The 15365-nt window shown below is 46.2% G+C and overlaps 1 pseudogene across 1 annotated transcript; it reads left to right on the top strand.

Annotated features, from left to right (window-relative positions):
• Positions 1-1692: 1692 nt before the first annotated feature.
• LOC144119945 (uncharacterized) lies at positions 1693-14482 on the top strand (annotated as a pseudogene). The gene is made up of 3 exons (XR_013312416.1): positions 1693-1893; positions 2447-2656; positions 3399-14482. The product of XR_013312416.1 is annotated as an uncharacterized LOC144119945 (transcript).
• The last annotated feature ends 883 nt before the right edge of the window (positions 14483-15365 follow it).

The raw sequence follows: 15365 nt of genomic DNA, 5'->3' as shown, positions 1-15365 counted from the left end.
CCATCACCTCGCCAGAGGTGCTAAAGGACCGCAAAGTCACGGTTGTTAGTTTCATGCCTCCCCCAACGGGGGGGGGGGGAGTCCTTCGGAACGCCGACCCATGTGCCAGCACTCCCTGCTTTGGGGGTGGCAGAGCAGCCTTCGCTGTCCTTGCCTGGGACGTGGATGGCCCTGCCATAGGCTCGGTGGAAGTGGCCTCGGCAGGTGCCGGCGTGCTGTGTGGTGCTACGCCCCTGCGCACCACATAAGCGAAGTTTTGTTTTGCTGTGAAAGAGAATGTGTTTGTAAGCTCCAAACGCCTTCTCGCTTCTTTAAATGAAATGTTTTCCTTTGTCTTTATGATGATTATCTCTTTCTCTTTCTTCCAAGACAAACAAGCCCTGGAGTATGCAGCATGGTCTCATTCAGAGTTTGCGCTGCGTGGGGCTGCGTCATATTCATCAGAATGATGATCCTTCGAAGCAGATTTTGCACAAGTTTTGCTACGGCAGCAACTTTGAGCAGTGGCCGAACCTTTGACAAATTAAACATCTGCGAGGGTTTGGTATGTATGTTGTTTAATTTCAAATATCCCACGTCGATTTTGTCGGGTAATGTGCTGGTGTTGAACATAAGGATCAAGTGTTTTGTGCCTATTTCCTTATTGCCCTTCCGGATCTTGATTCGGTGGACATCTATGATGTCTTGGTCGCTGAGCCTTTCGAGCATTTCTTTTCCGGTGATGTGTACAAAATCAGTTTCAGATATTACGCCTCGGACAGTGTTCAGTGATCGAAGAGAAGTCAGTGAGACAGAGATTTCCCCTATGGACACTAGGTTTGAGAGCATAGTGTTGGACATTGTCGCGCAGTTTGAGCAATAAATTGTTGCTGGCCATTTCTGATACCTTGTATCCAATGCCCAAGGTCTCTGTCAGGCACTTTGACACAAGGAAAGGGGATCGTATTCTTGCCTGTTTATGTTCCACTTCGCTATGAATCACATGGGAATTGGGAAAGGTTACTTTTCTTTTCTGAAAAAAGTCTTCTGCCTCGTTCCACCCTCTTTTCAGCGAGCGACCAGGTTTTCAATGTAAGGAAGCCATAAAAAATTAAGTTTTTCGGTCATGGTGCCAGCCGCCCACCATGGAGCCCAACTAGGGGATAGGACAGGAACTTGAAAGCAAGGCCTGCCCACGCCAGCTGTACAGCCTAAGGCCCGTTTCACATGCTGCGAATTTTGCCACACCGGCACTGCGAATTCGGTCCCGCCGTTGACGCCGCAATGTGATTGCCGCTCAGTCGTTTCACATGCAACGCAGGACCTGCGAATTCGTTCGGTGTGACAGAAGGGTTGCTAGATGACTGCTCATGGAACCCGTGAATAAACGCGGCATTAATGCAACATGGAATGTGGTCGTGTTGTATTCATGCGTGCTTTTAGACACAAAAAAATATTTTGAATGTTCTTATTAAACAGTTCTGAATTATTCAAAAAGTACGTTGGTGCGCTGAATGAAATCATTGGACGTGAAAACAGCGCGGCCCACCAGTGCGTCGATATAACGGTCAAGTTAGCTCAGGGTCTCCGATCCGACATCTCCGGCTCGTTCATTTTGGCAATGGCGGGAGTTAGTGCTTCCAATCCTGAACGCGTGTGCCTTCTTATCCTCGAGGAGTACTACCTCCTTGAAAAAAAAAGATAGTCTTTGCCATGCACCCAGAGAGCGTCTGTGAAGAAGACATCGACACGCCAGCGCTTCCCGGTTGCTTCGAACGTGGAAACCACCGGCTTCTGCTGCTCGAGGAGTACTTCCTCCTCGAGAAGTTGTTGGAAGACATGCAGACACCGAGGCATTGGTGGATGCGGCCGCTGTGGAAGAATAGAAGCACAGAATCCGAATTCTACACAGCCGTAAGTTGAAATTTCTTAAATGTCGCCTGGTGGGCTTTTTCACATATTTGCTGCTTACTGAAGTAGCCTACCCATAATCATGATGTGCAGATGCCTCTAGTGATATCGGGGGACCCAGACTACTTCCGGAAATATTACCGGATGACGCCGGATTGTTTTGAGCAGCTGCACGCGCTGGTGGAGGGTCCACTGATGAAACGTTACCTCACACGTGAGCCGCTCCCTTCACGAATGAGGCTGGCGATCACCCTCAAGTCAGTGGCTTGACTGCTTGCAAGTTCGTGGGGTGTCTGTTCGTCTGCGTCAGATTCTTGTTCGCATCACACTAATTTTGCCATTCCTGCAATCAGTAGTGGACCAAAGTCTGGAAAGTCGCCGCCCATACTAGAACGGACAAACGGTCGTGTCCCTTTACCTTGTTGCTACATGGCATTCGTAAGACTGAGCTACAATATGGGGGCAAAAAGTGTTTTTGTGGCAACTGCTTCGGTAGGCCCACAACTGTTTCATTGAACTGACACAGCTGTGAGGAAAAGAATTGTTTTGTGTGTAGAAAGTCCTGTATTTGGAGGGACTGCTCAGTGCCACAAATCTTGCATTAACTTTCCCCATCTCTTCCACTTTTGCCTTTAGATACTTGGCATCGGGGATGCATATGCAGGGGGTTGCCTTAGCCTTCAGGGTAGGCATCTCCACTGTAGCCGGGATAATTCATTTTACATGTCGGCTCCTGTGGAAGGTGTTGCAACCTCTCTGCTTAAAGGTATGCTTTATTGCATGCCTACCTAAAGACTGTACATGCTTTAGTTATCATGTGTGCATTTTTAATTTAGAGGTAATGGCTATATGACCCATGCTTTCATCGTTCATTTCGTAAGGAAATTGGCATGCACCGACTGTAGACATAAGTCAGTGGTTCCAGCTGTATCCAGGCTCCCAAGAACGTGTGATGAGAGGCCAGTGGGCATGGCCTGAATAAAAACAAACTAAACAGTGCCAGTAAGAGACAAGCGTAGACTTTCAAGTAGGAAACCTGAATGTAACGCTCGTCCTGTCTACTCCACCTTTGTCTAGTTTTGTATGGCAGTTTTTTTGTTTTCAATTCTACAATATTGCTATGGAATGTGACAGTAGACTATGCAGCTTCATATGAGTGTTTACGCATTGCATCACTATTCACGTTTTAAAAAAATGTGAATAATAAGACACACTGAAAATGATTTCATAAAATAGCATTGTTTGTTAATGAACTACAATACACAACACAATACAATACAATGTTAAACAATTCAGTTGAATAGTGTCATAAGGTGGTGCAAGAAAAATGTTTAGTCTGGCTTTACTGCCTTGATATCTGAGTTCAAGAAACCGCTGGAATCTCGATTAGCACTTGAGTTTATAAATGCCACCACCACCATCACCGCCTCCATGTGATAAGCTGATCTCTTTTACACCACTTCTGCACATAAATGTGCATATCATGGCATGGCAAATTTTTATTCCAGATGCCAACAACTGAAAGGAGGCAAGAGATTGCCAACGGCTTCCACCAGAAGTGGAATTTCCCCCACTGCATCGGCGCAGTGGATGGAAAACGTGTACAAATACAGGCTCCACCCAATTCTGGAAGCCTGTACTACAACTACAAGGTACTAACTGTGCTCTGCTAAGTTTCACCAGTAGTCCTCATTGTTTTGGTTACCTGCAGGGCACATACTCCATTGTGCTGATGGCAGTCGCCGACAGCAACCTTAAATTCGTTATGGTTGATGTCGGTGGCTATGGTCGGCAGAGCGACGGCGGCACTCTAAGTGCATGCCGGTTTGGGAAGTGCCTCGAGCAGGGCGTTCTTGGCCTGCCAGCCCCCAAGCAGCTTCCCGGTTCTAAAATTATTGCACCCAATGTATTTATTGGGGACGATTTCAGCTTCAACCCGATTTCCACAGGCCCTACTCTGGAAGGTGCCAAGATGAAGAGAAAAGAATCTTCAATTATCGCCTGAGCCGGGCAAGGTAAATTATCGTCTGAAGTTCTGTTTTCAGAACATGTATTAATCTATGCTATTTATTTGCAAAAGGTGCGTCGAAAGTGCCTTTGGAGTGATGGCCTCACGGTTCCGCATTTTCCATCGTGTTATCAACCTCAAGCTGGAAGATGCGGATTTTGTGGTGCTGGCGCCATGCGCATTGCACAACTTCCTCACCGAAGATGAGTGCTACATGGACGCGCAGTATGTGGACCAAGAGGACCACTTTGGGAATGTAACCAAAGGGCAGTGGCGCTCAACCCTGGCAGCTGATGGAGGCTCAGCCATGCTTGGCCTGCTGCCTCCTGCTGGACACAACTTCTCCAGGGCAGCTGCCAAAGCACGGGATATTTTCTGTTCGTATTTTGCGAGTGCTGCCGGTGCTGTACCATGGCAGCGTGCGTCTGCTGGATTGCGGCCATAATGCAAGGTCTGTGGAGTGCCATCTTCAGCATTGTATAAGTTGGGTTAACCCATATATGCCTGAGGTGCTACATGTGGGACAGTTTTTTGTGCACAGTAGCTTAAAGGTTCATTGTGTAAAAGCTTGTACCCATTGGTTTTATTTATGGTTTATGAGGTTTTGATGTCCCAAGGGGACTCAGGCTATGAGGAACACCGTAGTGAAGGGCTCCAGAAGTTTCGACCACTTGGAGTTCTTTAACGTGCACTGACATCGCATAGTACACACGCCTCTAGAATTTAGCCTCCATCAAAAATCGACCACTGCAGCCGGGATCGAACCCGTGTCTTCTGGGTCAGCAGCCGAGCACCATAACCACTGAGCGTTAGTATATGTTCAAGAGCCTCTAAAGTTTCCCGCACAAGTGTAACATTGTGTGCATTCTGAGAGAGCCGCCAGTCTTCTCTGAAAGTAGCAAGCTGACAACCCCACCGACAACATTGTGAGTGCAAGAAAAGCATACAAGATTTGCACAGTGTAATGGGAAAACCACCATATATGATGAGAAATGTGACATTTGAGCTGACGTCAAATGTTTCAAACATTACTAAACGCAACAGATAGCACATTTGCTTAGTACCCTGACCTCTTTCCTTCGCCTGCTACAGTGTTATGTACTAGGATTGTAGACGCAAACTAGTAAACTTAAGAATAGGAAGCCCACTACGGCAGCTCAAGAACGCTGTGTACATTTGTTTCTACCACACTACGCTGTCTGCATAGATGGCTCAAAAGTTCGTATTGAGAAAAATATTTCTATCAATAAAAGGACGACTCTGAACATAAATTTAATTTTATGAAGTTTGGGCATATATGGGTTAAAATTCTCATAAGCTGCATATCGGCTAAAAGTCACCATAGGGGAGGGCTCTGGATTCATTTCAGCTACTTGGGGTTCGTTATGTGAACTGATGTCGCATAGTATACCAGTTAGTTCGGTTTATGGGGTTTGACGTCCCAAAGTGACTGCGGCTATGTGAAACGCTCAAGTGCAAAGCTCCAGTAATTTCGACCACCTAGGGTTCTTTAACGTGCACTGATGTCATGCAGCACATGGTTGTCTAGCATTTCGCCTCCATTGAAATTCGACTGCCACGGCCAAGATAGCACACGGGCACCCTTTCTCTGCATATGCAACTTTTATTTGAAAATGGCAGTTACAAATTCTGTTAGCAGTATCTCTTTACTGATCCTGTCTTGAACTTGCTTCGCCGCAGTAGCTGTGCTTGTGTGGGGGTTCCAGTAGCCTCACTTGAAAGTAACCTTCTGTTTGAACTATGTATAATCATGACCTGTTCATCATCTCCACGACTGTTGCTGGAGGTCGTCTTCGAAGGCACATTGTGCTTTTATCCTAGCCCCTTCAAAAGTTCTACAAGAGATCTTGCATGCATGGAAGGCCCAAGCCATTGCACAGTTCGGATTGCTTTCTTATTCAATAGGCAACCAGCGGGAGATAGTGGGCATTTTATCTCAGAAAAACATGTTTTGGTGCAAATTTGGCACTGCATTGAAGGATTAAGTACATTCACACCACTGTACAGGTGGCAGGACATGCAAGGCAATGGTTTGGCATGACTTCTTCAGTCTTTTTTTCATAGCTAAAACAGTTATACATTTATGTTTGTTGTTTTATGGTACAACAATACAAGCATGGAATACAGCCATTATCTGTATTGCTCGGCAATGTTCAGCCGCTCCATTTGCAGGTGGTGCCGCATGCTTATCAACATTGCAGCCATGTATGCAGTGTGATGGTAGTGGCTATTCAAATGCTTTGTAAATATTTTAATACATAAATGTTGCACTTGCGGCGCTGTATCATGTCTTTTTGCTTTTAATGACTTTTATACTGCTATACACTGTGCTTTGGCATGTGAAATAAAAGACATAACACGTAACAGAGAGCCTTTGGCTTGTTTGTTCATGTTTTCGAGTTATAGTGCATCACAGGAGAAAGGACTGTGAACAAGAATTGGCACACACATAGCACTGTGTGTGCCAATTCTTGTTCACAGTCCTTTCTCCTGGACAGCTCAGGCTGCAGCACAAGTCTGAGCTGTCCTGGTGAGTTCCATTTCACTTGCAGCAAATTTTCAAAGGTTGAGACTTTATTTTTCTTGCAGATTTTCAGCGCAGTGCTGAATTCGTTAAATAGATTACGGCATGCCCAGTCAGAAATTTTGGATAGTATTGCAGCACTTCTGGACAGGGCCAACCCTGTGCACATATTTGAAAACTGTCCGTCAGGATTGGACAGTCCTCTCAGTTCAGCAGAGGCTGTGCAAGCCTTTGATGCGGAGCGCACGGACGATATGAGTGAAGCTTTGGTAAATGATTGATTGATGATTGTGGGTTTTTATAGCGCAAGGGCATCTACGGCCAAAGAGCGCCATGGTGCAAGGTATTTTCAACTTCTCAAGGTGGGGTCAAAGACCCATTTCCCAAACATTTCACCCTAAATAAACCGAGCACCAGACCAGCATGCGTGGGGTGCTGGGGATCGAACCCCGCACCTCACGCATGCAAGGCGGATGCTCAACCACTTGGCCACTGCTGCGATACTTCGGTAAATGCTAACCTACATTTAGCCGTTGTGTGCCAAGGCTGTTGACCTTGATTGTAGCAGTGCAATGGTCTAGATTGCAAGCATATTCACAAGGACAGCTCACTGTCCACCCTTTTTGGTAATCTGTAGGCCTCAAAATATTAAAAAACGGTCATTTCCCTTGTTGTGTGCTTAAAATTGTTACATTTTGTGTGGATATTATTTTATTTCTTATGTTTGTTTACGAGTTGATTTTACCTCACAATTTTACTGTATCATCTCTTCAATGTAAAGCGTCCAAATCATTTCTCTTCCCAGGTTGTTGAACTAACCTCATTTGAGGCCCGCACAATTAAGGCAACTGCATCCACAATGCCTGCGCACATCTTGACAGATCATGCACCATCGCATTTCAGCATGTTCGGAACCAAGGGGAAGGAGGTGTTCCACGCCCTCCGACTGAGGAAGCTCATTTTTTGCAAGTAGATGTTTTCAGGTTGCCATTCTTTTAGATTCAGCAGAGGAAAAGAAACATATAAAAACACTGCACAGAAGTTCTAACATTTTTACATCCTCCAAAGCGGTAGCCGCATGAGGCAAAAATTCGCGGTGACACGCCGCGCGATGGCATCGCACGTGGGCTGAGGGCTGCCAAAGCGCTGTAACTCATCGCGTCGCCAAGGTTCTGGGTTTTCAGAAAATTTCGCCCATTGCCCGGAAGTGCCGTGCGAGTCTAGACAATGATGGTAGGCCTTGCGGGTGTGTACCTTCCGATCCATTTTGCGTGCGAAAGTTTTTTTCTTCCGGCGGGCTTTCAGCGGAGCAGCAGCCGATGCATCCCTCACCATGGCAGGTATGCTTATTAAGGCTTATTAATGAAGTCCAAGAGAAAAGGGTGCTGTGGGATATGTCCTACACGCACTATAAATCGCAGCAGCGCAGGAATGTCGCCTGGCGCCGCATCGCAGCGACCCTTGGGTCCACTGGTGAGTCGCAAACCTTCCGCTATCATTGTCGCTTCTTACACATGCGCTTTGTGCGCTGGCGTTTGTTGATCCTGTGTAATTATGTGTCTATATTTATATTCATAACTGAAATGTCAGTGTGTTTGGTTCATGATGCTCAGTGGAATGCAAAGATATGGAATATTTCGGCTGCTGGCATTTCGTTTAAATGTGAATGGTATGCGAGTGCTTTTTCAGCGAGTAGCGTGCTTATCGCCCGCGGTCACGGCATAGAACTTGACAGCCTGGAGTTTAGTTTGTGGATCGTGAACATGACTGAGAACTGCGCGTGGCCGGACAAACGCGTTAATTACGGCTCCGAACCATATGAAACGTCTGACTTGTACTGTAATCATTGCTTCCTAATTAATGCTTGAAGCATTCTCTGTTTAGCGCACACTTGCATGGTTATAAGTATAATCTACACTTCGCAGTTCCTGACGTGAAGGCCCGCTGGAAGAACCTACGAGATACGTTCCGGAGGTTGTATAAGGCCCGCAACCCCACACTCAGGAGTGGTGCTCCTGCAGAAGATGACGACAAAGACTGTTTTGATGGCGACGACGCTGCTGCAAAATGGTTTTTTTATGACCGACTGCTGTTTCTAAGAGACACAGTGACTGGCCGTCCGTAAGTATGCCGAGTTTTACTTTTCAAACTACAAGATGCTGGACAGTGATGTAAAGATTTTGTTATTAATCTGTAAGCTGCTTTTATCACTCAAAGCCTTTATGTGCATTTTCATACCTGTTCCTTTTTACACTGCAGTCATGAAGAAGTGGCATCTATATTGCATGATACAGCTATAGCTATAGATTTGGGACAGTTATTACTCTACTGCGATCAAGAAGCTGTTCGGTTGGTCATCACAAAATCATACTGTCAGGAAGCATAAGGCATACAGATTGTTTACTTTAGTGTTGAGCACCTTTGCTTCCTCGTATGTCTTCAGAACTTCAGGTAACCTGGAGCCGCTGCCAGCTGACGACTGTGCCAATGGCAGTGTAACACCACAGCAGATTTTTGCAAGCATGTATGCAGACGATGCAACATGCACGGACACTGGTGCTGGAGACAGCAATGCAGGCTCCACAACTAGTGATGCAGACTCCACAGCCGTTAGTTATGGAATTGGAATGTGGTGCTGGCCCTAGCGGCATCGCAAAAAGAAAGCCAAAAAAGGTTTATGACGATGAAATTAATGCCCTTTCAAAAATAATAGCTACGGAAGCTGATGAGGCTGAGCATTTTGGAATGCTTCCAATGCCAGGCAGTGCCCAAAAAGGCTGCGTGTACAAATGCATGCCGATGTGCTTGCGACAGCAGCAAAGTATGTGCAGTTCTCAGACTGACTTTTTTTTTATCACTGTCTCCCTGTACATGCAAACATATAACTGCTGGTGGAATTTTTATTGACAAAGTCGACTTCAAATTTTCTGCAAACACACTGCAGTTTTGTGCGATGACTCCAAATATACCATTTGGTTTCTTGTAAAAGAGGATTTTGTTCATTGTGCAATATATTATGTAAATATTTGTCAACAGCATTTAAAGATATATTCAAGGAATGGTTCGGTTTATGTTGATTTAACCTCCCAAAACAACTCGGGCCATGAGGGACGCCGCAGTGAAGGGCTCCGGAAATTTCGACCGCCTGGGGTTCTTTAACGTGCACTGACATCGCACAGTACACGGGCGTCTAGAATTTCGCCTACATCGAAATTCGACCGCCGCGGTTGGGATCGAACCCGCATCTTTCGGGCTAGCAGCCGAGCACCATAACCACTTAGCCACCGCGGCGGCTGTGTCAAGGAACGCAATAAGGGTAAAATTATGATCCTGCCTACCAAAGAACTAGAGTTATAGGGCTTTGAAGTTGCCACTTCAGAAACGTGAAGTATATTTTTTATTCCCATTTCTGAAATAGCAAATTAAAAACCTTGTCACTCAGGTTTTATGATAGGTAGGATGGTAATATAACCCTTATATTGCATTCCTTGATGTTCCAAAAACTAATGGCATGAATATTGGCGAGTTATCTGTAGCAAAATTTCTTATAAGCTGTTCACAAAAAATTCACATACCATGTCTCATAAGTGCACAAGGACTTGTTACACGTGAAATCAAACGGCATATTTGGAATCGGCACACAAAAATACACGTTCCCTGAACGTTTCATCATTACTTTACAAGACCGCCTTCCATCCCTACACACACGCTTCATCTCATCTGTCCATATCTTGTATACATTCTCCCGAGACCTGACTATAGAAATTTTGTTCAGGAGATGATTGACGACGGTGTAGTTCAACCTTCCCAAAGCCCATGGTCTTCGCCTGTTGTCCTTGTTAAAAAGAAGGATGGAACACTTCGATTCTGCGTGGACTACCGTAAATTAAACAATGTGACTAAAAAGGACGTCTACCCGTTGCCCCGCATTGATGACTCCCTGGACAGATTACGGCGTGCTAAGTACTTTTCATCCATTGACCTGAAGAGCGGTTATTGGCAAATTGAAGTGGACGAACGGGACCGCGAAAAAACTGCCTTCGTTACACCAGATGGCCTCTATGAATTCAAAGTGCTGCCTTTTGGCTTGTGCTCTGCGCCAGCGACGTTTCAACGGATGATGGACACTGTCCTCACCGGCCTCAAGTGGCAAAGTTGTCTTGTATACCTGGACGACGTTGTCGTTTTTTCAGAAACTTTTGAACAGCATCTCGTGCGCCTGCGAACTGTCCTCAGAGCCCTCCATTCCGCTGACCTTACGCTGAAGCCCCAGAAGTGCCACTTCGGTTACACAGAGCTCAAGTTCCTCGGTCACGTTGTGAGCGCCGACGGAGTTCGACCCGACCCCGACAAGACAGCCGCCGTCGCCAATTTTCCTACTCCGACTGACAAGAAAGCTGTCCAGCGTTTTCTGGGTCTCTGTGCATATTACCGACGGTTTATTGCGGACTTCGCAAAGATTGCAGAGCCGTTGACGCGCCTCACCAGGAGCAACACCTCCTTCGTTTGGACAATAGACCAAGAGACGGCTTTCTCTTCGCTCCGCCAACGCCTTCAGACATCTCCCGTTCTTGCACACTTCGACGAAGAGGCCGACGTTTGGCGTACACCTAACCGACGACCGCTCTGTTTTCACTGCGGAGAGCCAGGTCATCTTTATCGAAATTGTTATTACCGACGCATCGGCATCCAAGGCTTCCGCACCGACTCACCGAGAACCCGTCAAGGTGAACGACCCCCTGAAATTGAAGAATTCCTTGCGGACCAGCGCAATCCATCCCGAGCGCAGCGGCAGTCGCGCTCACCCTCACCGAGGCGCTCTTACCCAGCACCTCCACCAAATTGTCACGGAGTTCTCACGGAGAGACGCTTCAACAGCTGGAGTCGGCAAGAGGAGACGGTAATGGCGGCCGATCCGCGAAAGCACGATCGCAACCTCATCGTCTTCGCGGACAGCTTGCGCCACCTGGCAACACTAGGTGGCAATATATTGGACAATGGAATCACAGGTGTGGCAGCCACTGAAGCCATAAACTGTTTAATGAAGTGGAACAAAAGGTTATGGCTGATTTTGTTTACTGCTGTGGTTGGTTAGCAGAGCAGTACAGCACTGTGGAGCATGGGCTGTTGATGACAACTGCTGCTTATTTTTCAACTCATGCTTTTAGTCAGGTAGACTGACATCGTGGCGAGTTTTCGAGTGCGCTATGCAATATAGGAATATGAAATGAGTAGAACTAACTGATGTCCATGACTACTACTTTTTGTCACGAATTCTACAGGCAGAACAGTGCTTTCTATGTAAGTATTTTATGTGAAATGACTGAGTATATTCAGTGATCGGCATCTCTTGGCATCGGCTCAACCACCAGGATCCCCTTCTCCCCGGACACGGCGATGCCACGCACGGCTAGGCGCGGGTGCTCGGGTCCGTGGTGATGCACTGTTCACCATCATCCCCATGCGGGAATGTCCCTGCGGATGCTCGGGAACCCGTGGTGTCGCCACTCACCAAAGCCTGCAAGCTGCAGACAGCCCCCTGCGGGGATGCAGGATAAAGGTATTTTATAAACAACTCCTTCAGAGCACGGGACATACTTAGTGTTATGTTTGATCCCACAGGTACTTTGGAATTCATTTTGTTTTTCAACCTTTCTTTCCAGCATAGCACACACCCTTTTAAGTTTTTTAGGAGCTGAAAAGACAACTCCTATTTCACAGGACTAGCGCTTGTAATGTTGTTTCCTTTCTTTGCTATCCTCGTCTTTTGCACTATTTTCCCAGAAGCATGTATCACCAACTTGACCGTCTGCCACCCTGTTGTTTTGCTGCTAGGCTTGTATGAGGCCCCCAGTCATCCATGGTGGAGCCGAGCCGGCTTTGAAACGTTGGGTTTCAAATTGAAGTTTTTGGTTGGAGATGTGCAGTTTATTAAAAGAGGAAAGCTTGTACCCACTGTATCAGGTGGGTACCTGGCCGCACTGGGGATCAAACCTCGCACCTCCTGCATGCGAGGCGGATCTCAACCACTTGGCAATCACTGCAAGCATACTTTCCAGTATGCTTTCCAGTATTGATTTAGTGCGCTAATTGATCTTTGTATCTCCCCCAGAATGCCACGCATCGTCAGCCCAATGTTCCCAGCCATCACAGCACAGAGAAGGCCATGAATTGCATCCCACTCGACAGGTGGTGCAAAATCTGGTTGAAGAGGGTGCCTCTTGCGTTATGCTAGGTAGCATATCTTATTCAATTCAAGCATCTGACCAACGCTGTTCCCACGAGTTATTGAGTATTATTAGCTTTGAAAGGTATGTACTCTCCTCTTCTTCCCTTCGACATTGCACCGAACAGTTTGTTTATTGCACATTGTGCTGTATTTTGTATGGCAAGTGCGCATTAAGTCTGTTTTCCCTACGGCAGGCACCCAGCAGCCGACTGCACTGCCCCCACCGCCCTCACCACCAGTTCCGGGCCGTCCGGTGCGGCGGAGGAGGCAGCGGGACGAGGAGGTGGCTGAACTCCTTCGCGAGACATGATGCACAGCGAACCTAGCTGAGGCATGCAACATAAGGGATGCTGAATTTCAGGCACGCCTCCTGGAGGTATGTGCTCACAGCATGCACCACATTTTGTACAGCAGATGCAGCTCCATGCAACATAATATTGCCATATTCACCTCTTGAAATCTGTGCTTAACTCTGTATGATCACCTTTTGTGGGACGTGGCCTAGCATATTTCAGTATGTCATAGATAACATGAAAGAGAAATGGACCTTGATTTCGCAATCGACACTTTTTGTATGTGCAGCACCTCAGTGCTGCCAACAGGCGACAATTAACAGCCGCTGTATTGGACCTGGTGGCAACAGTGCGGAACACCAGGAAGGAGTCCGTGCGCCTGCACGAACAGCTCGTGGTGACTATCTCCTTCCTGGTGCTGAAGCTACACTACCAGATGCACCCACCACCGCACTAATTTTCTGTCGTCATGTTTGTGCAGCCTTTTTTTTTTACAGCCTTCTGCAAGTCACAGAAGGCTTGCAGTTTTTTTTTTTAGTTGTAGAGCCTTCTGCAAGTCGCAGGAAGTTTCTAGTTCTTGTTAGTTTTTTACAGCCTTCTGCAAGTCGCAGGTTCGTACTTTTTTTTATAGCCTTCTGCAAGTTGCACAAGGTTTGAAGTTCTTGTTAGTTCTTTATAGCCTTCTGCAAGTCGCAGGTTTGTAGTTGTTAGTTTTTTATAGCATTCTGCAAGACGCAGAAGGTTTGTAGTTCGTTTTTGTTGTTTTATAGCCTTGTGCAAGTCGCAGAAGGTTTGTAGCTTTTGTTTCTGTTTTTTATAGTCTTCTGTAAGTCGCAGAAGGTTAGTAGTTTTTGTTACTGTACCTTTTTACCCTCTGCGACATGCAGGTGTGTGATATTCTCGTCTGTATGTTTATGCATATTTCTAATGATGCATTTTTACAGTGCAATACGCAGATGTACAATATCTAGTCAGTCTGTATCTGCATTTTTCTTGTTACCATTTGACGTTCTGAATACGCAGAGGTGTTAGTGTCCAAACCATACGCCTGCTGTAATGGGGCTTTTCATGCAGTGTTGCCTGCAGATTTTGTAAAGCTCTGCATGACTGTGCTTCATGTTTTGCTGTTCAGTGAAAACGTCTAGTGACCGCAGCGGTGGCCTATTGGTTGAACATCCGCCTAACATGCGGGAGATGCAGGGTTCGATCCCCGCACCTCCATGTACCCACCGGTGATACAACGGGTACAAGGTTCCCCTGGCCTGGTGCTCCGTTTATTCAGGGTGAAATGCTTGGGAAACGAGTGTTTGACCCCACCTTGAGCAAATGAAAACACCTTGTGGCATGGTTCTCTTTGGCTGAGATGCCCTTGTGTAAAATAATTCGCTATCATCATCAAACATCTAATCGCACACCACCTCACTGATGCAACTGTGATGTTTACATGTCTATATATGTACGAGGACTTTCTACTCATGCTGCAATCATTGCAGGTACTGCGACTTGCATTAGGTGCCATGCACCATTTTCATCGGAACTACTGCACTACTATGGCCAACATTCACATTTTTGTACATTTCCAGTTGTATTTTGTAAAATGCATTATGTCATAGGCACCGAGTTTTCAATCTACCAGGGAGGGTGGAGCCCAGTTAGCATCCTATTTTTTTCACTCGCTTTCCCCCCCTCCTCGAGGCATGCTCCTCGGCAAAAGATATTTATTTTACTCTCAGGACACAGTGTACATTCCGGACAAGAATGGCAATTCACTGCCGTATAGAAGATAAATAAAAGGTAAGGGTACAAGTACTCACCCTTAAGGAACCCGAGCACCAAGAACAGTAGAGGAATCAGCATCATTAATGCTGACAAATTCAAGAAGAAATCCACAGATCCAGTTAAGAACTGCAGGGTCAATGTTCAGCCTATGTATTATGCACTACTTACTGAACATTGCACTAGTTGCATACCATGTTTGTACGCTTATGTGCACAAGTGACCTTCCTGTCTGCACAAGCTTGTAGTCTTGACATCGTTTTTTATCATGTCTGCATGACAGTTTGTGCTTCACTTGACAAGACATGGAATTTACTGTCCATGTTATGCCATGCAAAATGTTTTGCTAATGCCTGTGGTGATGCGACCACTTGTGTGAAATGGTGCAGTATGCAGTAAAAAAAAATAGTGCTGCATAGTGATTAAATGCTTCGGTGTTACTTCCCGATTGCAAGACGCACTACAAATATTTCCTGCCCTACTCCAGCATCAGAGAGATGTTAAAGTGATCAGTATAGGGAAGTGATCGCCACCATAAGGGTTGTCAATGACATCCCATTTAAAATCGTTAAAAACAGAACGTGAAGTAAACGACAAACCCAAACAGGTCATTTGCCTTGAAGG

Source organism: Amblyomma americanum, chromosome 2 (assembly GCF_052857255.1).
Source record: "Amblyomma americanum isolate KBUSLIRL-KWMA chromosome 2, ASM5285725v1, whole genome shotgun sequence".
NCBI classification, from domain to species: domain Eukaryota; kingdom Metazoa; phylum Arthropoda; class Arachnida; order Ixodida; family Ixodidae; genus Amblyomma; species Amblyomma americanum.
Note: the sequence above shows the minus strand (reverse complement) of the source record. Positions and strands in the feature narration are given on the sequence as shown.